General features: G+C 41.4%; 1 non-coding gene across 1 annotated transcript; it reads left to right on the top strand.

Annotated features, from left to right (window-relative positions):
- Positions 1-16,673: 16,673 nt before the first annotated feature.
- Positions 16,674-16,798, top strand: LOC132355031 (U6atac minor spliceosomal RNA). The gene has a single exon (XR_009499514.1). It is a non-coding gene; the product is annotated as a U6atac minor spliceosomal RNA (small nuclear RNA).
- The last annotated feature ends 6,539 nt before the right edge of the window (positions 16,799-23,337 follow it).

Here is a 23,337-nt window from a genome sequence, read left to right as displayed (position 1 = left end):
TCAGTTACAAGATCACTTGTAATATCCCTGAAAATATATGAGATCATCCTCCTCATTGACATCTTTCCTTATAATCACATCTACAATTGTAAACTGTGTCTACTTTAATCAGAATAGATGAACTAGCTAGGTAATCAAATCCCAAGAAAATCATTTCCATGTTGCCTCTTTAGGTTAATTGGAAGTTATTTCCATACTTATATGTAATGCTTCTGCCTTTCATCCATCAGTAGAATACCAATTGAGTAACTGACTATAACATGGGATTCAAGAGTGGTAAATGCCTAATTTGCACCCAGTAACAAACAAACAAATTTTCTCCATGAAATAGCCATACAGCGGCTGCATACGTTCAAAATTCAATTGAATTGTTAAAACATGTGTAGTGTCTTTTTTATGTTTTGATTTCAAGGAATTAGCCAAAGTGATAAATATGACCACCATGTATACAAAAGCAAACTACACCCTAAATGAAGTAAATAAAATGGAAACAGAACATTAAACCAGCTTCAGAGGGAAAATGTCTATTTATTCGAGATATTAAGAGTGGAAAGGTGGTGTACGCACAAAGGCTGAAGGATTCATTCTTTTTAACAGGCTACTATAAAACGACTAGATTGGATCATCTAACTTTCAAACTGAGATACCTTTGAGATAGTCCACGTAACTTTTCGTTTGTTGTAATGGAGACACAATCATAAGCTCCAAGTCCCAATTGTCAATAGTAACTTCTTTCATCCCCAGCTGGCCCCAAACTGTACCCTGTCCTTCAGGATGAAGATCTCACCTCTCTGATTCACCCTGGTCATCCCTCTGGCCTGGGAAGTGTCAGTTCTAATGAGCAGGAGGAGAAGGACCGGGATTCTTCAATGAGCATGGGAGAATGGAGGAGCGCCTGTTACATGCCATTCATGGCTCTAAAGAGCCATTCAGATTAGTGGCCTTGGTTCCTAAAGGATGGGTCCCACACTGATGTGTGTGCAGACCCCTTTCAAGGTCAGTGATCCATGCAACTTGAGTGGTAATGGGATCCGACCCTTAGTGTTGAAACCTGCACCTGTTAGGCTCGGAACAATGGGTCATTCTGAAGTCAGCCAGTGCAACTTGCTCTTTTCCAGACCCGTGAAAAGAATTTCATTTCTCTTGGAACTTGGCGATCACCAAGTAAAATACTTTGGCACTATTTGCCAAATAGCATACAAGCCGTGAAAACGATGCTCTTACAAATGTAACACCACAGACCTGCTAGCCTCACATTATGAGAATAATGCACATTAATCGCGTCTTCCTTCCGTTTCAGTGGACTGTGAATTAAACTCACATGAATGACTTGGAAGAGGAGCATGAATGTATATAGTGTACACAGCAGGGGGAGGCGGAGCGGGCTAATTAAAAATATGTGAAGAGCACATTGACTCATAATTTGAAGCACTGGGCCCCAGTCTCACTTCTCTCAGTAGGTGTGTGACCTTGGGTAAGTCACACCATTATGCTTCCCCATGGAATGGAGAGAGTTTGACCTCAGAGCGCTGTCAGAGCTCAGGAAAAGTACCTTCCCTCCCTCTGCTTTGCTTTCAGTTTTATCATCTATTAAAGCTTTGGATTAAATCATTTCTAAACTTTCTTCTAATCCTAAATTCTGTGTATTTAGTTCTTTGCTTTATTCTATGATTCAAAACAGTCTTAAAAAACCAATCCACACACTTCTTACCACTCAGCAGAATTCTACCCCTATAGTACACCATTGATTAAAATGTATATCAAGTAGTCACCTGAATCAGTATTTTCTAATTTTTCTAAAATGAGCATTGACTGTGTCATTTTTAGTTGGCTTAAGAAGCCAACAGCTTCAACCGCCATGCTCTGAAGTAAAAAAAAAAAAAAAAGAATAATCTTGCAATACTAATTTTGAGGAATGAAGATTCCACATCTTCGCTTCGTAGTTGGTATTAGTTTGTAGTCACACTTCAGCACAGACTGGCTGAACCTTCACAATCCTGTTTCCCTTTTCTTCCTGGTAGCAAGTTAGACTACATTTCCTAGACTCCCTTGCACTTGGGCACAGTCATGTGACTTAGTTTTGGCCAGTAGAATATGGGTGAGTGTGATGTGTGTGTCTTCTAGTTCTGCCCCATAAAATCCTCCCATGTGTAATTCTCCACTCTAACTGTGTGTTTAATAAACAGGATTCCAAGGACCTCAAGAGGCACAACCACAAGATGGAAGGTTCCCGTGTCCCCATTGAGCTTTGAAGAGAGCTACCCAGGAAAGCTGTGTGACAAGGAACATCCCTGTTGGATTGTTGTTGAGCAAAAATAGAGTCTGTTAAACCTCTTAAATTGGGGAGTTATTACCAGCATTGAATAACCCTGATTAATGCTGTCGTGTCAAAGGGAAATTACTTTGATGCATTGGTAGCCTCCAAGTCTATTACCAGACAAACTACCTTTGAGATCGTACAACAGAAAGACTCACAGAGCAAGCTAACATGTTCCAATCACGTGGTTTATTGAATTAATTTAAAACACACAGGGAGAAGCAAGGAGAAAAGAGAGGGGGTAAAAAGGGGACCATACTAATTAAATCTTGGGGTCCATGAAATTCCTATGTCCTGCCTCTATCTCTGCGTCAGCAAGCTCCCCTGTTATGATGTGGTCATGAGGACCAGAGCTGGGGTTCAAACCACCCTCTCACTGAACCCTCTCCAGAGCCCACACACTGCCCAAAGGACCCTCATTGCTCCCTTCTCCTTTGGAACCAACCACCTGATTTACCAAAGCCAATCATAGGAAACATCTAGGCCCAAGCCTTGCCACCCCAAAAATTTGAAGATGAAAGGAGAAAGGAGATATGAGGGCCCTAAGTCATCAAACCTCCCTCTAATTTCTCCTAGTCCTGAAGAAAGGGTCCAGAAGATGTGCCATGCAGTCCTTTTGCCAATAGCTAATGTCCCACCAAATATGAAGGAGGTGGCCCCTTCCTGTCATGAAATATTGGCTATTATTTTCTTCCCTGTTAGTTAGCACTGTGAAACCCTCTGGAAAGCCTTCTGTCATCTGCAGCTTCTTTCCTCAACACAAGTCAAAGTATAATAAATGGTGTTTTGCATATTGAGAGGACCATGGCAATTGCCCAAAAATTCCTCTTTAAATTATTCTAAGTTAACCTAATTTACGTGCCTTTATTAAGATGGGAGTTTATAAGAAATTACTCACCCTGCTATTAGAGTTTGCTCAGGAATCTAAACTTATATCATTGGTGTGGCCTTCTTTAAGAAAAACTCCATTTTTAAAAGATCTTATTTTTGCAAATTTACGGGACCGTGTGAATACACTGGTAAGCCTCCTCTCAGGACCTTGAAAGCCACCTATAAAAATGAGAAGCTCCGGGGCTTCCCTGGTGGCACCGTGGTTGAGAATCTGCTTGCCAATGCAGGGGGCACGGGTTCGAGCCCTGGTCCGGGAAGATCCCACATGCCGCGGAGCAACTGGGCTCGTGAGCCACAATGACTGAGCCTACACGTCTGGAGCCTGTGCTCCACAACAAGAGAGGCTGCGATAGTGAGAGGCCCATGCACTGCGATGAAGAGTGGCCCCCGCTTGCTGCAACTAGAGAAAGCCCTCGCACAGAAACGAAGACCCAACACAGCCAAAAATAAATTAAACAAATAAATAAGTTTTTTAAAAAAAGAGAAGCTCCGAAGCTTAAGCTTAATTCATTCGCGGTAAATCCACCTCTGACTGAGGGGCTTCTTGAGTGGCAGATTTATTCTACAAGTATTTGGAGTTCTGTCTCTTCCTGCAAAGGAAGCCTAAAGAGAAAGTGCCAGGAAGAGAGACAGTCTGGAAATTTAAAAACTGAACTTCCATATTTCCAAGCAATTAAAATCACAGCTGAAAATGGATATTTCAATAACATTCAGTTCACAGCTATCCTCAGATAGCTGTTTATTCCTCAGAAATAACCAGATAACCAGATGATATTTAAAACGCCTTCAGCAAAACTGTTGGTGGGCGGGTGGAAGGTTGACATCTCCAACTCCTAGGAAACAGACTTTGCGTTCTGCTTTGTGACACTGTCTGAGGTATGACACACACACATTCATTATGCCTCAGAAATTAACCTGAGAAGAAAATGTGAGGGCTGCAAAGGTATTCGCTTTCTCAGCATAACTCCTTTCCAAGCTCGCCTGCCCCTGTCCCAGGGCTGCTCACAGGCGGCGGGGCTATGGGAAGGAGACCAGGCACCAGGTGGACCAGGTCATTTTCCCAGTGCTTTGTCCCTGGCTTTTATTTTCTGGGAATCCCACAGAGTCAGCACAATCAGGGTAAGCTGAGCTCATGTGCAGACAAAGAGCAGACTTAGTCCCCTGGGTGCAGGGCTCTCCCATTTCCTTGACGTGCTCCTGATGGGAATGGCAGGGAAAGGTGGGAGATGAACATTAGAGAAAAAACCTTGGGTGCCTCTATCATTCGGCCCAGATCAACTCTTCATATCTGAAAGCAAACGTGATAGAAGAACAGACCAGTGACTCCAGAACAATCGGATGGGAAGTGCGACAAAGAGGTGGCTTTGTCTTCCCAGTGGCAAACTTCTGTGTGTGTGGAAACATCTGGAGAGATGACTGAACTCAGTTTTGAACCAGATGTTAGACATTGTGTCAATGTGGCCTCTACCACCATCCTTCATTTCCGTATCCGATGATTTACCTAGATCCTCCCAAGGGACCTGGTTCCTGAGCCCTGCAGCAGCTCAGTCCTTGCTTGCTGTGTGGAGAGGGTGCGTCTGGGGAGACGCACAACGGCGGCTCCATCAGAAGTGAGACTGGCACTGGGGTTGCACCGCACGACTGTCCCCTTTCTTCCAAAGGGCAGTCTAAAAATGACGGCGTCTCACTCTCCTGGCAGAGCATCAGTCCTTCATGGAAGGGATCTACTGTCGGGACAACTCAGCAGCTTCAAAGGCTTGAGGGTTCCTGCGGCTGAGAGCAGCCCCGTGCATGCGAACTCCAGGTCACCCCGCAGTGGCGAGCACGCTTGTTCAGCTCCTCGCTGGCTGCCCGGCCCTAGCGGAGGAAAGCGAGTCCCCGCTTTTAAGCCAGAGGAACACAATTACCTCCTTATCCATTTTTAAACAGCCTCTCCCCTTGCAAATCTCTGCTAATAAGCACAGCTTATCTTTATTTACCAGGTAGCTCCTTTCTCTTCAGAGATACAACCAGGCCCGATGAAGGGAAGCAGACATAAAAGCATTTCCTACAAAATGACAAGGAGACAGCACTTTTCTACCTAAAAATACACAGATGTCCTTCTCCTTGGTGGATGCTGACTTACCATAGATAGTAGGAGACAGCGTTGGAAGAAGTCTTAAGAGAACTCTGTGTGGTCTGTAATTGATGGGCGTCCCCATTTAACTGTTCTGTGTCCTGTTCATCCTTCCACCAAATGAGCTAAACAGCATAAGGCAAAAGAAACTTGAAAGCCAACGGGTCTAGCCCCTGCCTCTGATCAGAAAGTTACACTTCACCCTTCAAAATTCTTAGATTAAAGGCTCTTATTAAGGATGCATTGTTTTTGTTTTGTTTTGTTTTGTTTTCCTTTTCTTTCTCATAAACAGGGAGTGAAAGCCCTTATCCTGAGTTCAGATACTAGAAATTCCTTTTACTGAAGCATGCACTTCATGACTTTTATGCCACTTTTATGCTAAAAATGCTACTTCCCTAATTAGGTGATTCCTATGCAGTATAATAACAGCTCTGTCGTATTTTATTTTATGGATCTTTAGAATACCCTGGAATATACAAACCACAGCCACATGCATGAAATATATATTAAAGGGTACAGCAAGTTGGGACCCCTAATCTCTAAATCTGTCCATTTGCATCATTATAAACACTGAACAAGATAAGTTTCAGTCCTGTAAAAACCCATAGACCTAGTAAAGACTCAAACCTCTGTCTCAATTTCACGGGGAGCTCGAGGGAAGCACATTCCCAAAGTGGGTGTCGTTAAGGGAAAGTAAATACCCTCCTCTAGGTCAAAGTATTGCTAATTTCCCAGGCAAAAATTTTTTTTTCCCATTCTAGGAAAATAGGCTATATTCTGCCTAGCTCACCTACGAAAGGCTTCAAAGATCAGAAATGGTCCCAGGATGACCTGAACTGTGAAGTGCTCGGGGGGAAGGAAATGTATCTTATTCGTTTTTTTTTAAATCCCTGACATTGCATAGAGACTGGTGGTGGTGATATGATAATGATTATGACAGCAACTATGCTTTGTTCCGCACTTACAGTGTGCCAGGGACTTTGCTACATCCTTTATGTGTGTTAATTCATTTATTCCTCACAGCAACCTGTGAGGCAGGTACTATTAACAACCTTATTCTATAAACTCAGAGTGTCTGTTAAGTAGCTTCCCAAAATCACACCTCTAGTAAGTGACAGAGATGGGATTGAAACCCAGATCTTTCTCCAGAACCTGTGAACTGAACTACTCTGATAATATAGCCTGGTGCATGCTAGATGCTTAATAAATGTATGTTGAAGAAAACTGAGCAGATGTAATGGAATTTGGTGGAATGCTTCTCTCCCTACTTCAAACTCCTGTCTGACTTGCAAAGGCATTGTTTGTTACAGGTTATATTACTGTGATTATTATTATAGTCTTAGCACTCCAAACTAGACTACAATTTCCCTGAGGGCAAGGCAATATATTCTTCATAATAATAATAGGTACTGTACCAAGCTCCATCCTTTATATATATTTTTTAATCCTTATAATAATTCTGAAAGTAATATATTATTATACCCATTTTTCAGATGAGTAGACAAATGCAGAGAGGTGAATGAAGGCTACAAAGCTGGTAGTGGGAGACTTAAACACCCTCTTTCCACCTCCGAAGCCAGTGCAATTTCCACTCTGACCCGTGGCCACATTTTTGACCTTTGTGTCCTCGAGGTGGCGTAGAATACAATGCTATAGCAAGCATGATTCAGAGAGTCACCATCAGATATACGCAAAATAAGAATCACTTTTATTTTTCAACTTTGCTCTCCTGAGAGTAGACATCTTACATTATGCAAGTCTTGAAATTCACCATGATCCAGGAAATTTGGGTATTATCACCTCCATTCATAGCTCTGTCTCCTTGTTGGCCTTGTCAAAATCATGGAACTCTTGTTGAGAGGAGGAGATGAGCTGGAATGTTATCCTCTTGGTCTGGTCTGGCCTGGTTCTCTGCCTGATCTCATTTGCTTGGACTGGCTACAGAAAGTCAGCAGTAGGGGGTCAGGAGGTTGGAGGTCAGAGTCTGTTTATCTGAGAGGGCTAGACATAGAAGGAAACCCTTCACTTTTTTTTTTTTGGAAGATAATATATTGAATAGAAGAGTATCTTTATTAACTTGGAGCTGTAGAAAGATATCTTAGATAAGACAAAAATGTCTATATATTAAGGAAAATGATAAATCCAACTGCAGTAAAATTCAGTGTTCCCAATCGTCAGAAAACACAATAAAGAGATAAAAGCCAAAGAATGGGAGAGAATATTTTACAATACATAGGACCAATAAAAGACTTGCATATGGAATATTTACCAAACAATGTTTTTTAAAAAGAAAAACCAATAGAAATATGGACCAAATATTTAAATGGGTACTTCACAGAATAGTAAATCTAAATGATCAATAAAAATAAGTGAAAGTACTCAATTTCAATAGTAAATCAAATTTAAAACCACAACCACCAGATTGTCGAACATTAAAAATGAGGATGTAGAGCAATAGGAATTTTCATATGCTGCAATATAATGTGTAAATTGGAGGAAACCCTTCACTTTCTCGGTCCTCTCTACTCTGTATCCCAGGGCTGGCACCGCATCACTGCTAACATTTACAGCATCTGTTGGCTCGGCTAACATGTGGTTTCCATGGCTTTGATGTCCTTGAGGGAGCCAGACCAATTTCTCTAGCAGCTCCAGCTCCCAGAGGGACAACAGTGGTTTCCTAGATCCTAACACTGTCACGTGCTACGTCCACTTCCGAGGTTAGGGTGTTCTCCCAGAATCCCCACCCCATCTGGCCATCCAGTCCCACCTCCCTACAAGCCTGAGGATGGATGTCTGACACAAGGCAAGGGTGCTTCTCTGAACTTAGACTGTAAAGATGTACCACTTCTATTCTCAGTTGAGGACTTTCTCCTTGGGGTAATGACCAGCCACTAGCTGGGGGTATGAGGAAGGTTACCTTTCCTTGATACTTAGTCACTTTTTTATGAAAGAATGCAAGAGTTAACCTCAAAACAAGAAAGATCTGAAAGAGTGATAGATTCCTTGGCCAATCAGCCCCTTCATGTCTGAAATCCTTAAAAGAGATCTACCTACAAAAATATTTTAGGGCTTCCCTGGTGGCGCAGTGGTTGAGAATCTGCCTGCTAATGCAGGGGGCACGGGTTCGAGCCCTGGTCTGGGAAGATCCCACATGCCGCGGAGCAACTGGGCCCGTGAGCCACAACTGCTGAGCCTGCGCGTCTGGAGCCTGTGCCCCGCAACGGGAGGGGCCGCGATAGTGAGAGGCCCGCGCACCGTGATGAGGAGTGGCCCCCGCTTGCCGCAACTAGAGAAAGCCCTCGCACGAAACAAAGACTTAACACAGCTAAATAAATAAATAAATAAATAAATAAAGTAGCTATTTAAAAAATATATATATATTTTCGTTGAGTTCTCTGAGGACCTCCATGCAATGCATTTAAATAACAAACCCAGTTTAAACCAAGCCCTCCAAACTGACTGATATCACTTAGTGCTCATCCGTGCAGTTGACTTTCCACTTGGACATAAGGAAGAGGACAGGAACCATATCTTCCCAGCACTCCCAGCCCTCTGTGTGTCCCATAGTAGGTACTCAATAAGCATTTGTTGAATGAATATTGAAAGTCATCAGAGAGTCTCGTTTGGCCTCCAGGAATAAAGTATACTGAGTGATAGAGGGTAACAGAATAAAGGCACCCACGTGGTCCCTGGCTCTCTGTGGAGCTAGGCTCTTAGTACCTAATAAAAAGTAGCAGGGCTCATCTGCAGCTACATGGATGGACTTAGAAATTATCATGCTAAGTGAAGTAAGTCAGAAAAAGAAAGACAAATATCATACGATATCACTTACCTGTGGTGTCTAAAATATGACACAAATAAACTCATCTATGAAACAGAAATAGATTCACAGACAAAGAAAACAAATTTGTGGTTGCCAAGGGAGAAGGAGACTGGGGGAAGGTGGATTGGGAAGTTGGGATTAGCAGATGCAAACTATTATATATAGGATGGATAAAAAAAACAAGGTCCTATTGTGTGGCACAGGGACTTATGTTCAATATCCTGTAATAAGCCATAATGGAAAAGAAAAAAGAATGATTAAAAAAAAATTAACAGGGCTCTTCTGACGGGACCCTTTGGCTTCTTGACAATTACAAGTGAGTTTTGGGAGTAAATATTTTGACGTCTAGACCCGAAGCACTAGTCATTTGAGGACAAGTGAGATTGACAATCTATGATGGGACAGCAGAAATTAGGAACTTGGCATTAGGTTGTGAGAATGCTGTTCGGTAGGAGTTGGATGAGGCATGGAAGCCAGAAGACCAGCTTCAGACGTGAACCTTTCTTCCAAGTCCCACCAAAATCAGCCTCAGCCTGTAGCTCCTGTGCACATGGGCTGAGGGTGAGCCTTGCTGCTCAGTGTAGTTGCTTTATTCCCCTTCGTGTACATCTTGGCCTGGCAAAGTCCCCAGCTCTACCTGGTCCCATTGAAACCTAGTCCCAGCTCTACCATCCCATTTCTTGTGGGGCAAGTTCACTCAATTCCTCATCTATAGAATGGGCACAATTCATATCTGCTGTACTTGACTCAGTGTTCCTGAGGGAAATCATATGAGATCATTCATTCATCCTCTCAACAAATATTTATTGAGCAGTTGCTAAATAACATCATACTGTGAGAGAGATTGTGAGAGACACAATGATGAATCAGACTGGCTCTTTGCCTCGGGGATCCAGGCAATGTGCATGGCAAGGCAGGTCTATATTCCAAGGTGGAAATCATTAGTCCAAGAGAGGTCTCGATTCTGGGCTATGGGAGCTCAGAGGGAAGATGGATTATTCCAGAAAGAGGTATGAAGGAAGGCTTCAGAATGGAAGCTGCAGCTTTTGAGCTGAGTCTCAAGAGTTAAAATGGAAGCAGTTTGGAAACAAAATTCCTATGCAAACATTGGGCATAGGTTATAAATTATAACTAATTTATGAAATTCACTGTGTTCCAAAGTTAACACCTGCCTAAACTTACACAGACTTCAAGCAAATGATAGATAGCATTTATCTAGAGCTTGCGAGGCACCAGTTACTGTATGCTTTACATTTGAGAGCTCATGTCGTCTGAGCCAAAACCCTGTGGAGCAAGGTCTAGTATTATCCCCACGTTACAAACAAGGAAGCTGCGGCTCTGAGAAGTTGAGTTTCTTGCCCATGGTCACACAGACAATAAATCGTAGAGCCAAGATTTAAACTCGGGTGGTCAGAATTCAAATATTGCCTCTCTGACAAAGGAAAAAATAATAATAAAGTGACTGCTCAGATAATTCAGTCCCCTCAGAACTGTGATTTTGAGAGATATGCATTTTGGATCCTGGTGAATTACAGCACAACCTATCCGGGAAATTACATTTCAGACTGGGAAGGTACGGGAAGAAAACGTCCTTCCTCACGCGTATCATCTCAAGGAACTCCGGAGTAATTTGCACTGTGGCCAGTAGATGGCGGAAAGTGACAAGAAAAGGACTGGAAACCACAGCGGGACACCTAGCTGGCTCCCAGTTTGCATCACAAAATGTATTTTGCCTACAGTACGGTTTGTTTAAAGTAACGAATTTTTTCCTCAGAGCCAGCTAGCTCCCGAGTACAAACTGTAATTGATTGAAACTCTCCAGTCACGGTGTCCCTGTACCATGAGGAGGGACTACCTCAGCAGCTTCCTCTATAAAACTTTCGTCCGCCTCTGGTCAGTGCTGACCAAGCCACCCCGGGCATCACCCCCAGCCTCTTTCTTTCTTGCAGGAAATCTTGGGGCTGTGCAAGTGATAATGTCTGGCAAGTACTTGGCAACATCTGAAGAGCTCTATGCCTGTTGAGTTAAGACAAAAGCCAGCAGTGTATTCCTTCAACGAGGTGTGTTAAGCCCCTATTGTGGGCCAGGCTCTAGGTTCAACCCAAAGCTTGCGGTTGCTATATATCTCCTCCTGGTTCCCCTGCTGTTCACTACTGCCAAATGAGCTAGGAAAGTTAGTTCTGTGGATTCATTTCCTGAGTAGCTCTGCCACAAAAATAGGAGAAACCAAAGATATCCTGGAAACTTTAAAAGAATTATAAAAAATCTGATTGTCATCTTAGGTGATAAAAGACCTAATTATTAAAAAAAAAAAGGTTAACATTCAGAAGGTATAAAGGAAAGTATATTATTAAACTTGATTATATAAACATTTTAATCTTCTGAACTTCAAAAAGCATTTTAAAATTCAAAAGAAAAAGACTGCAAAACATATGACAAAGAACTAATATTCTTAAATACAAATATGCTAAGAACTCATAAATTAATAAAATTTGTATATCAGTAACCTTCTAAGATCAGTAATATGGGAAAAGGCAGGCAGGTCACAGGATTTTTTAAAAAATGAGAAAACAGCCAATAAAACGTTGGAAATTGGCTCAATTTCATTTATAACTAAATAAATGCACATTTAAATAGCTTACTTTTGAGTGTAGTCCTCTCTCAGGCTATTGATAAGTATAAATTAGCAAAACTTTTTCAAGAGCAATTTGACAGCATTTAGAAACATGTCTGCATGGCCTTGACTCAGAAATCTCAGTTGTCTCTGCTTCCCTCTCTCCCTGGGTGCACTCAACCAGTCCCATATTTTTAAACATGTCCTATAAGCCAGTGATGCCCAAACTAGCCAGCCCTCACCATTCCTCTGCCCCAGGCTCCTTTCTGAACCGGTCCCCCAGCTGTGTGATAGATACAGAAAGCCTCAGTCCACACAGGGGCTCTTCTTCCCTGCCCCACCTCCTCAAACTTGTCCTTCCTGGCCCCCTCTCTACCCCCCCTTCTCCTCAGTAAGTAAGCATTTTAGCAAAGTCTCCAGACCCAGGAGTCATCCTTGATACTCCTTTCTCTCTTTGACCATGCCAGAAACATTTTCATCTTGGGACCTTTGCGCTTGCCGTTCTAGAATGTTCTCTCCCTTGCTGTGTGATGGGAGCTCAGATGTTCAGCCCAATGTTCAGGTCTCTCATCAGAGAAGCCTTCCCTGACAACCCTCTCTGAAACAGCAGCCCTATTGCTCTCCACTTCCTTGCCCTGCTTTGTCGTTCTTAGCACACATTTTGACATATATTTGCCTATTTATTATCTTTCTATCCACTAGCAGGTAAATACCGTTAAAACAGGACCCTTATCTGTCTTCAACGCAGTGGTCCTAGTACCTAGAACATTCCCTGGCACATAGCAAGCTCTCAAAAATAGGTGTGGAATAAGTGAATCTAGGACTTTATCCTATAGATGCTCATTGCAGACTATATATATATATAATATATATAATATTTATAAATAATATGTGATAATATTTAATATATATTCAATTAAATGTGCCTTAATAGGGGCTAGTTAACAATTAAATGAATTACAATTTATTTTTAAAAACTTCAATTTCCTCATATGGAATATAGAGGGGATAGAAGTACCTACCTCATGTGGTTTTTGTGAAACTAAAATAAAATGATGCCCAGTAGTTGATACATAGACACACTCAATAAATGCCAGTCACTGCTTAGCAGCCATTTTTTAAAAATTAGTGAAATCAAATGTCCTGATATGGAAGACGTCCACAGTATGTCATTAAATAAAAAACTAAAGTTGCAAAGCAGTATGAATACTAATATGATGCTAGAACAAAGCCCAGAAAATATCTGGGAACCCAAGCCGATGATGACTGTGGCAGCTACCTATTGCAAATAAAGTTCTCAGAGAAAGACCTGGGGAAGAGAGCAGGAACCAGGCACATTACTATTTTATTTAAATATACTTCTGTACTGTTTGAATGTTTTGCAAAACATATTTACTACTTTTACAATACATTTTTTTTTAGCTTTGAAAGAAGATGGTACATGGAAACCAGAGGAGTCAGAGCTTCTCAGAGAACCACTCCATTGTTAGGCTGCAAGAGGGAAATGCGTTGACCTTCCGGAAAGCTGAAGTCAGCTAGTAAAGGGATTTTGACCCCAACTTGACTTGCATTTTCATAGATGAAATCTGATACTATACTAAAAGTTTGAGACAAATACATTCCACTCAAGGCTGGTGAGAAAATTTTAATTGTTAGATTTGAATTTGAAGCAAGCTCACAGGATGTCTATGAGGATTAAATGAACTAACAAGTTTGAAACACAGAGCCTTGTACACAATGAATGTCAATTAAATACCAGCTGTGTCAGAATCTGATGCAGAGAGGAACATGTGTAAGGACCGGAGAGAGTTATTAAACTACATTTACTGTTTGCTTCTTTCACTGAACAAATGATAATTGAGCATCTACTATGTACAAGGCACTGGGGCAGGTATAGGACAGAGCAGACAGACTTCTTCTTTGCCCTCTGGAGAATGCCTTCTCTTAGTTCTTATATAGCTGCAGGGCTCCCAGGACTTGGGGAAGCTTGGTTATTCAAGTATCATGCTGTATTTTTTTGTCTACAATTAAGTATATAAAGTGATAGAAACTCAATGGCTATCTTTACGTTTAGAAACTTAATCGGTGTCACAAGTGCTTTCCTGAGCAATGAAATGGCATGAAAGTTGTCCCTAAACATCAGTATTCCAGAAGGGTAATTTGGATGAAATAACATACTTCACAAATGTCAACAGGTTTTTTGAACCGTTCATGTAGCAGAAATGGCAACTATGAGGGCTCTAAGGAGACAGGTCCACACTTTTGGTGTAAAGTAACCCATTACCTAAGGAGGGGACTCTCTACAAGTAAAATTGAAACTCACGTTGCTACACCCATGTAAGAGAGTCAAGGTTCCCATGGACGCTTCTGGAACATTGTTTACTTGAAGAGGCCCATGCATCCCAAGCACCAGCCCAGGGAGGAGGCATCAATGGGGGGAGGCAGATTGGGGTACAATTTCAACATAACCTCCCTGAGCAGCTTCCCAGGTCCAAACTTGGGGGACTGTCCCAGAAAGAGCGTAGTCTGCACAAAAAATCATACACATTTGCAACTGTCTGCTTACATGAGTTTGTTGTATTGGCCCTCCATCCATTCATTTCACAAGAATTTCTTTAGAATCACTGCCATTCACCTTTTTGACTCCTCTAATGGGGAACAATCCAGCACCATGCTCAGACTGGATACTCCCAGAACCATCTGTAGATGTTCAGAACAAAAACAAGTGGGCTTGAAAAAAATTTAGATAACTCCTTTGAACCACAGAAAACATTCTAGAGCTTTGTTCTGTGTCTCCTCCACACTACCTTGTGCTCAAGCAAAGCACTGAACAGAGGACACGGCAATAGCAAGGTTGGCCATGTTATTAATATTTGTGGAAGGGGACTGAGCAAGACTAAATTGAAGGCCATTGAGACCCACAATTCTGGGACGGCTTCCGTGGAAGCAGGAGACAGACAGGAATAAGCTAGTTCTGGTTGCCCAGTTTTGGTGATGCTTCAGAACTAACCTAATCCCATCAGCTGCTGCTCTTTTTTTTTTTTTTTTTTTTTTTTAAATGAATAGCCCAGTTTGCTTTTTTTTTTTTTAAAGGAATTCACGTTCTTTTATTTATTTATTTATGACTGTGTCGAGTCTTCGTTTCTGTGTGAGGGCTTTCTCTAGTTGCGGCAAGTGGGGACCACTCTTCATCGCGGTGCGCGGGCCTCTCACCATCGCGGCCTCTCTTGTTGCGGAGCACAGGCTCCAGACGCGCAGGCTCAGTAATTGTGGCTCACGGGCCCAGCTGCTCCGTGGCATGCGGGATCTTCCCAGACCAGGGCTCGAACCCGTGTCCCCTGCATTGGCAGGCAGATTCTCAACCACTGCGCCACCAGGGAAGCCCAGCTGCTGCTCTTTATGGGGTGTCCTTTCTACCTTTGGTTTAAACTAAACCAGATCTCACCAAAAGTTGGTTTTGTTTTAAATCTTCTCCCTCCTTTTAGATAATGAGCTAAGTCCATATCACCTGATATAGGAAGTTACCCCCAAAGACACTCAGTAAAACTCAACAATAAGAAAATAAACAACCCAATTAAAAGATATACACCCATTTGGTGTATGCTTTCACCAAAGAAGACATAAAGATGGAATACGAAAAAATACATCATATGTCATCAGGGAAATGCAAATTAAAACAACAATTTTCCACACCTATTAGAATGGCTAAAATCACTGACAACGCCAACTGCTGGCAAAGATGTGGAGCAACAGGAACTCTCATTCATCGCTGGTAGGAATGCAAAGTAGTACAGCCACTCTAGAGGTCAGTTCGACAAGTTTTTTACAAAACTAAACATACTCTTCCCATAAGATCAAGCAATTGCACTCTTCGGTATTTACCCAAAGGAGTTGAAAACTTATATCCACAGGAAAAAAAAAAACCTGCACATGGATGTTTATAGCAGCTTTATTTATAATTGCTAAAACTTGGAAGCAATCAAGATAACCTTCAGGAGGGGAAAATATAAACTCATAAGCATCCCAAAGGATTTCCATTTAAATTAAGAAATTCCTGCATTTAACCTTCATTTCTTTGGATTTTCCCGACAGGGCTGCACATCATTTCCGGCCCTACCCTCAACTCAAGTCTCTCCCAGCCATCTGTATCTGTCTTAGCAGGCAGTTCTTTCTAAGGGCAGGTCAGACAGGAAAAGCTTCCATCAACTCAGCAGGAAACTGGTGGACTCATGTTCTACCTCCTTCCTTGACCACCACTTTCCCGCATGCCCCCAGCATGGAAAATCCAGCATAATTGTGGGAAGAGATAGAGAAGGATGAGTTAGCTGTGGAGGAATACTTCACGGGAAAGTTATGGGAGGTCTGGGAGCATTCATATTACGAGGTAGTCAGTCATTCTACAATCTGGCTTTACAGAATCCTTAGATGGAATAAGGGGTCATCAGCTGAGTCAGTCACTCAATACTCTGATCATCTATCTTGTGCCTTTGCTGATGCATGTGAGAAGTATCATCATAGATTTAATTTGGAAGACTTAAACTTTGCAAGAAGCTTATTTCAACTGGATTCATTTTACTACAATTGTTGAGTACCATTTTAGCAAATGCTTGGTGCTATTGCTAAAGTGCTGGCAGTGTAAAGATGAATTTAAACAAAACGATTTTTTTTTTTTTTGCCTTATGGAAACTAAGAAACTCCAGGTTACTGTTCTGAAAAAGTCTCTTCTGGAGGAAATCATCATAGAAATAATTTAGAAAATTTAGGACAGTAGAAGAAAATAACCAACACGAGGCTCATCCTGGTAAAATTTCAGAATACTGGGGGCTAAGAGAAGATCCTAAAAGTGTCTAGGAATGGGGGAAAACAGAGGATGTATTTATAATGTAATAGTACTTATTAAGAAGGTTCAGGAGTGTTGTATGAAAGGAGAGACGGTTAGCACTCCCCTTGACAAGGATGGAAGAGGCCTTCGGGCCTAACAATACGCATACAGTTAAGGCATGCCACTTACTTCATGGCATCTAACCACTGTTTTTCATCAGATGAATGGATAAAGAAGATGTGGCACATATATACAATGGAATATTACTCAGCCATAAAAAGAAATGAAATGGAGGTATTTGTAGTGAGGTGGATGGAGTTAGAGTCTGTCATACAGAGTGAAGTTAAGTCCGAAAGAGAAAAATAAATACAGTATGCTAACACATATATACGGAATCTAAGGGAAAAAAAAAAAAAAGGTCATGAAGAACCTAGTGGCAAGACGGGAATAAAGACACAGACCTACTAGAGAATGGACTTGAGGATATGGGGAGGGGGAAGGGTAAGATGTGACAAAGTGAGAGAGTGGCATGGACATATATACACTACCAAATGTAAAATAGATAGCTAGTGGGAAGAAGTCGCATAGCACAGGGAGATCAGCTCGGTGCTTTGTGACCACCTAGAGCGGTGGGATAGGGAGGGTGGGAGGGAGGGAGATGCAAGAGGGAAGAGAGATGGGAACATATGTATATGTATAACTGATTCACTTTGTTATAAAGCAGAAACTAACACACCATTGTAAAGCAATTATACTCCAATAAAGATGTTTAAAAAAAAAAAAAAAGAAGGTTCAGGAATCACTGTAGGACAGTAGTGTAATGCTTCAAAATTCTGAGGGAAAAATATTTCCAGCCCAGAATTCTCTACCCAGTTTGAAACTAACAAACAGATATGAGGATAGAAAAAAGACATATTTAGACATACAAGGTCTCAGAATTTTCCTTCCATGCACCCTTTCTCAGCAAGTTTCTAGATCAAGGAAAAGGAAGATGATGGATCCATGAAGAGGGGGATCTAACTCAGGAGGGACACCAAGGGAATCCCCAAGATGTTGGTGAAAGAAAATTCCAGGATGACAGCTCTTCCCCAGCTCAGAATGCAGCAGGTCAGAATGCCCTCAGAGAGCTGTCTCCTAGAAGAAATGGACAGAATTCCTGGTGTGTTTGAAGGAAAACCAGTCACACAAGAAAAGAAACATAATAATGATATACTATATAGCTCATGTGTGAATGCCATTCGTATAGTCAAAATAATGTAAATACTGGATGTGGATCTAACCCAAATTGTGATTTAACTATACTGGGAAAGTGAGTGGGCAGGAAGCAATAAGTGTATAATAGAGGTGAACAGTCTTCCATGGTGAGAATTCACTGGATGATGCCTAACTGAAAAATTAAGAAGTCGATGAAAATAAGAAAGGAAAAGCCAAATGAGCTGAAAGTGGTTAACAGGCAATGGTAAATAAAGAGAGAAATGGGGAAGGCATTGGTGGCTTTTGTAATAAGCTTTGCAGAACCATTTGACTTTTACACTATGTGTGTGTACCTTTTGTTAAAAAAATAAAAATATTTTAAGGACACATTGTCTTCTAGAGAAATTTCCATCTTCAATGGCCTAGAACCACTGCTATAGTTTTAGAAAGACCACATAAAGTAGCAATTAAAGCATGAGTTTTGAGTCAGACATAAATCCTGGACTCAAATCCTAGAGTGGCCAGCTAGTAAATTGTGACCTTAGGAAAGTTAGTCAACATTTTGAGCCACAATTTCCTCATCTGTAAAGTGAGGATATTATTATTGTCATTGATAAGGAAGTGGGTAAATGAATAGAGAAGATCTAAATAATGGAAATAAAGTCTTAGCTGTGAATTCACTTATCTGACTCTCTGAAGCCTGCTACCCTTCATAATTCAGCACCTAGTACCTTGCCTGGCACAGAGGAATGGCTCAATGAGTATTTGTAGAACAAATGAATGAATGAGTGAATGAATGCATACATGTATACAACTGAGCCCCAAGCCTCTCTGGATATCCTAGAACTAGTTCAACCACAGGGAGAGGAAATGCCATGAACCCTAGACTCATGGACTTAGTACCTGGGGCAGAATTCATTAATTGCCAACAAATAATGTATCTTTCATTCCTTAATATTTGAATTTCAAGTTTTAGCCAGGCACATGGTTGCCCTTGTGGAGGCTACATTTCTCTCCTGCTGGCACTTCTTATCTTCTGCTGTTAGGACTTCCTGCAACACTGCTTCTTCTTTACCTGTTTAGTCTCCTTTTCCTGGCCTCCAAAGGCAAACTCATCCCACTATTGACTGAGCCCTGTTTTGATGTGCTGCCTTTGGCTGTCAGGACCAGTTGTGATGGGGCCAATATATTGGGAAGATAAGCAATTCCAGGGGAAATGGACATCTGGCTGGTGTCATTGGGGACTTCTAGATTGAGCCAAATGTTGGTGTCTCTCCCAACAGATGTTATAAAAATGTCCTTTGGAGGTTTACAGCTAAATACAGTAATCCAGGTGACTTTTACCCAAAGTAGAACTAAATGATCTAATTCCTTGGTTGCTTTACTAGTTTATCTATTGAAAAATCTCTATTCCTAAAATGTATTTTAAAATAGGCTAGTTGTCTAGGAAGGTTTTAAGGATTTCTCTTCGTCACACATTGAGAATACTAGGATTCAAGTTGCAGGCCAGCTCATCCACATACCAACTCAAGCCTCTGGAACTCTTCAATATATCCATGACTGTAGAAGTAATAAAACTGATAAGAACTACAAAATGGATAGAATCCCGATGGGAAAGTGACAAAGAATCATTTTAGTAGGAAAATCTCTTCCTATAAAGTTTTCCTACATCAAACCTAAAGACAAAAACCATAGAAATCTACTAGACCCTTCTGTGTCATTCACTAGATACCACTTTCAAAGAATAGATTCTATTTAAAACAGAAAACTTTCTTCTCCACTGTGTTAGTTTCCTAGGGCTGCGATGACCAAGTACCACAGACTGGGTGGCTTAAACAACAGAAACTTATTTTCTCACAGTTCTGGAGGCTGGAAACCCAAGATCAAGGTGTAGGCAGAGTTGTTACTTCTAGGCATCTCCCCTTGGCTTGCAAACAGCCCCTTCTTGTTGTGTCCTCACATGGTCTTTCCTCTGCGCACTCACATCCCTGCTGTCTCTTTGCGTGTGAAAATTTCCTCATCTTACAAGGACATCAATCACAATAAATTAGGACCCACCCTAACAGCCTCATTTAACCTTAACCTTAATTATCTCTATACAGGTCTTATCTCCAGACTCACATTCTGCGGTACTGGAATACCTGGGGGTTAGGGCTTCAACATTTGAACTGGGGAGGGGACACAATTCAGTCCATAACATGCACTTTTCCTCGCTAAGTGAATAACTGGGATCCTTCAACATATGGAGAAGCAAGAAGGTCATTTCACTCACAGGAAGCAGTGAGAAAACCTTGAGCACTAGAATGTGAAATGTTGGAGTCTGTGTGACAAATGGCAAGAAGTGACATGCCCAGAGTATCAGATGCCCGAAGAAGAGGAAATTATGGGAGAGAGGAGTGGTTTGTAACCAGATCCTGGAAGGTAAGGAATTGGAACATAGGTTTTTAGGCCAGGAGTGGTGAACTCAAATGTTTGTGAGACCCAGGGAGGTTATGCAAATGGATGGAGTTGGGAAGTGATGCAGGTGCTTATGTACAGTTAGAGTATGATGGAGACAGTGGATGCACATCACACAAAAAGGCGGTGCCCTCACTAAACAGGAAAGGAGCTGCTCAGCTCCAAGCAGGCCCAGTGGCAACCATTATCACCAGGTCTTGATATTCTCCCAAGAAGCCAAAATCCATGAGAATGTAAGTTGGTGCAGTCACTGTGGAAAACAGTATGGAGGTTCCTCAAAAAACTAAAAATAGATTTGCCATATGACCCAGCAATCCCACTCCCGAGCATATACCTAGAGAAAACCATAATTCAAAAAGATACATGCACCCCTATGTTCATAGCAGTACTATTTACAATAGCCAGGTCATGGAAGCAACCTAAATGTCCATTGATAAATGAATCAATAAAGAAGATGTTTTATATATATATATATATATATATATATATATATATATATATATATATACACATACATACATACATACATACATACATACACACAATGGAATATTACTCAGCCATAAAAAAGAACAGAATAATGCCATTTGCAGCAACACGGATGGAACTAGAGGTTATCATACTAAGTGACATAAGTCAGACAAAGAAAAATACCATATGATATTACTTACATGTGGAATCTAAAATATGACACAAATGAACCTAACTATGAAACAGAAACAGACTCACAGACATAGAGAGCAGACTTGTGGTTGCCAAGGCAAAGGGGGAGTGGAGGAATGATGGATTGGGAGTTTGGGGTTATACTATGTAAACTATTATACATAGGATGGATAAACAACAAGGTCCTACTGTTTAGCACAGGGAACTATATTCAATATCCTGTGATAAACCATAATGGAAAAGGATATAAAAAAGAATATATATATAAATGAATCATGTTGCTATACAGCAGAAATTAACACAATATTATAAATCAACTATACTTCAATATAAAGAAGCCAAAATCTAGATTTTTATTTAAATTAAAAATCTAGATTTTTATTTTTATTTTCCAGATGTTTAAATGATAGCTTAAAATTTTTTTTTAATATTATTCCAATCAATCATAACTCATTTGCTGGCCAAATTTGGACCACAAATCATGAGTTTTAATCTTGCTCTAGATGCTTCTGAGTTAGAAAGTAACATGAGGGGAATGAATAAATACTCGTATATACCTAGCACTGTTTTAGGTACTGAACACAATTTATTTTAATTAAGCCTTACAATTCTAAGAGGGAGGTATTATTATCCTTTATTCTAATGGATGAGAAAACTGAAGCTCAGATAGTCAGGAGCTAAGGCTACCTGGCCAGTCAATGGAAGAACCAGATTCAAACCCAGGATGTATTGGCTACAAGTCCCTTGCACTTCCACACCAGCATTCCATCTTCTATATTAGCTCTTCTCGACCCTGGCTGGCACATGTAAATCACCTGGGGAGCTTTTAAAACTCTCCATGCCCAGATCACACCTAAATCAGATAAATCAGAATCTTCGGTGGTAGGACCCAGGCAACAGAATGTTTTTAGACCTCTTCAAGGTGATTCAAGGGGAACCAAAAACAATAATCTAAGACCAGCACTGGCATCACCTGAGATCTTGTTCAAAATGCACCCCAGATCTACTACATCAGAATCTGCATTTAACAAGAGCTCCATGCAATTTGAATGCACATTAAAATTTGGGAAAGATGGATCTAGGAGGGAAGCAATGAGAGCCTAAAGTAGGCTTCAAAAGTCTGGCTTCATCTTCAAAATTTTGCATTTATTAATTATGCCAACTTGGGTGCTGGAGGAGAGAGAGGATTGGTGGGGGAGAACAGGAAATAGAGAAGAGGAATTTACAGTACCACAATGAGTAAAACACACCCTTGGGTCTGAATGCTATGCTTTTACTTCTAGTGAGTTCTTGGGTGCCTCGTTTCAGTTCATTTGCTTTTGCTTTTGCTTTTTCCTCAGATTATCAGAAGATAACTGGCCCTCTCCTCTGTGAAAGAAAAAATTATTCATGATACTCACTAAAACAACAGGGTAGACTTTATTCAGGGGGCCTATTAAGATAGATATGGGGACTACTGCATTGGGGGTTTTGCAGTAGGGGAGAGAGATGAGCTCAACTCTGAATGCAATAAGGAAAATGGAGATCTTGTAGTCAAAGAGGAAGAAGTGGCGGAGCGGGGAGGGGGAGGAGGGAGGGGGTGGAAATTTACTAAGAGGAAACATCACAGGTAAGAGGGGATTCTGGCTAAATCAACCTAACAAGGTTCTTGCTGAAGGCAGGTCAGGGTAATCAGTCGTCACCTGGGGGATGGTGGGGACTGAGGGATTTGGTTAGATATCAGGGGTGATCAGGTGGGGGATTCTGCTAAATCAGCTTGACAGGATAAGTCCAGGCCTAGTTGGGAAGAGAATTCAGAGGAGCCTGTCTAAAGTTCAGACAAGGAGAGACAGTCACTTCCCAGCCTCAGACTCTTGTCTTGAGAATAAGGAAGCAGAGAAATGACCATCAGTTAGGTTTCAACTAAATGTGGACCCAACTTCATACAAACAACTGGCATCCCACAGACATTCACCACTCTCTTTGGGCCACTTAATCATCTGGGAGGTAGGTGAAAAGAGAAAAGGATGACGGCCTGTCCAGAGGAGGTAATGCGGCCCAGCTTTGCAGTCCCTTCACCTCTTCAGCCCTCTAGGTTTCCCATGTGGACATGGAGTAAATGAAATCTGGAGCACATTTGATTCTCGGGTTCTCCTCTCAGTTACAGCCTCACTCACATGGCCCAGCACCTGCTCCTTGCACCCCTCCTGATACCCCTGCTCTTACTCCTCACTTCACCCTCCTCATCCTCCTTTTCCTCCTAGTGAGGGGCCAGGAGGCCTGGTTCTGGGGAGGCACCCGTACTGTGTGTTTTCAGCTCTTTAATTCTGCCTTATTATCCTCTGTTCCTACAACCAAGGTCTTTGACTGCTGCTTTTATTGTGTTGTCAGGTTCCCCTTTGATGCCTAAATTAATACTAATGGGAAGCCATCTCAGTCTCAGTAAGCTGTGTGCTTACTT

The sequence above is a fragment of the Balaenoptera ricei genome, chromosome 1, assembly GCF_028023285.1.
Source record: "Balaenoptera ricei isolate mBalRic1 chromosome 1, mBalRic1.hap2, whole genome shotgun sequence".
NCBI classification, from domain to species: domain Eukaryota; kingdom Metazoa; phylum Chordata; class Mammalia; order Artiodactyla; family Balaenopteridae; genus Balaenoptera; species Balaenoptera ricei.
The sequence above is the reverse complement of the archived record's forward strand: the minus strand, read 5'-3'. Positions and strand labels throughout refer to the sequence as shown.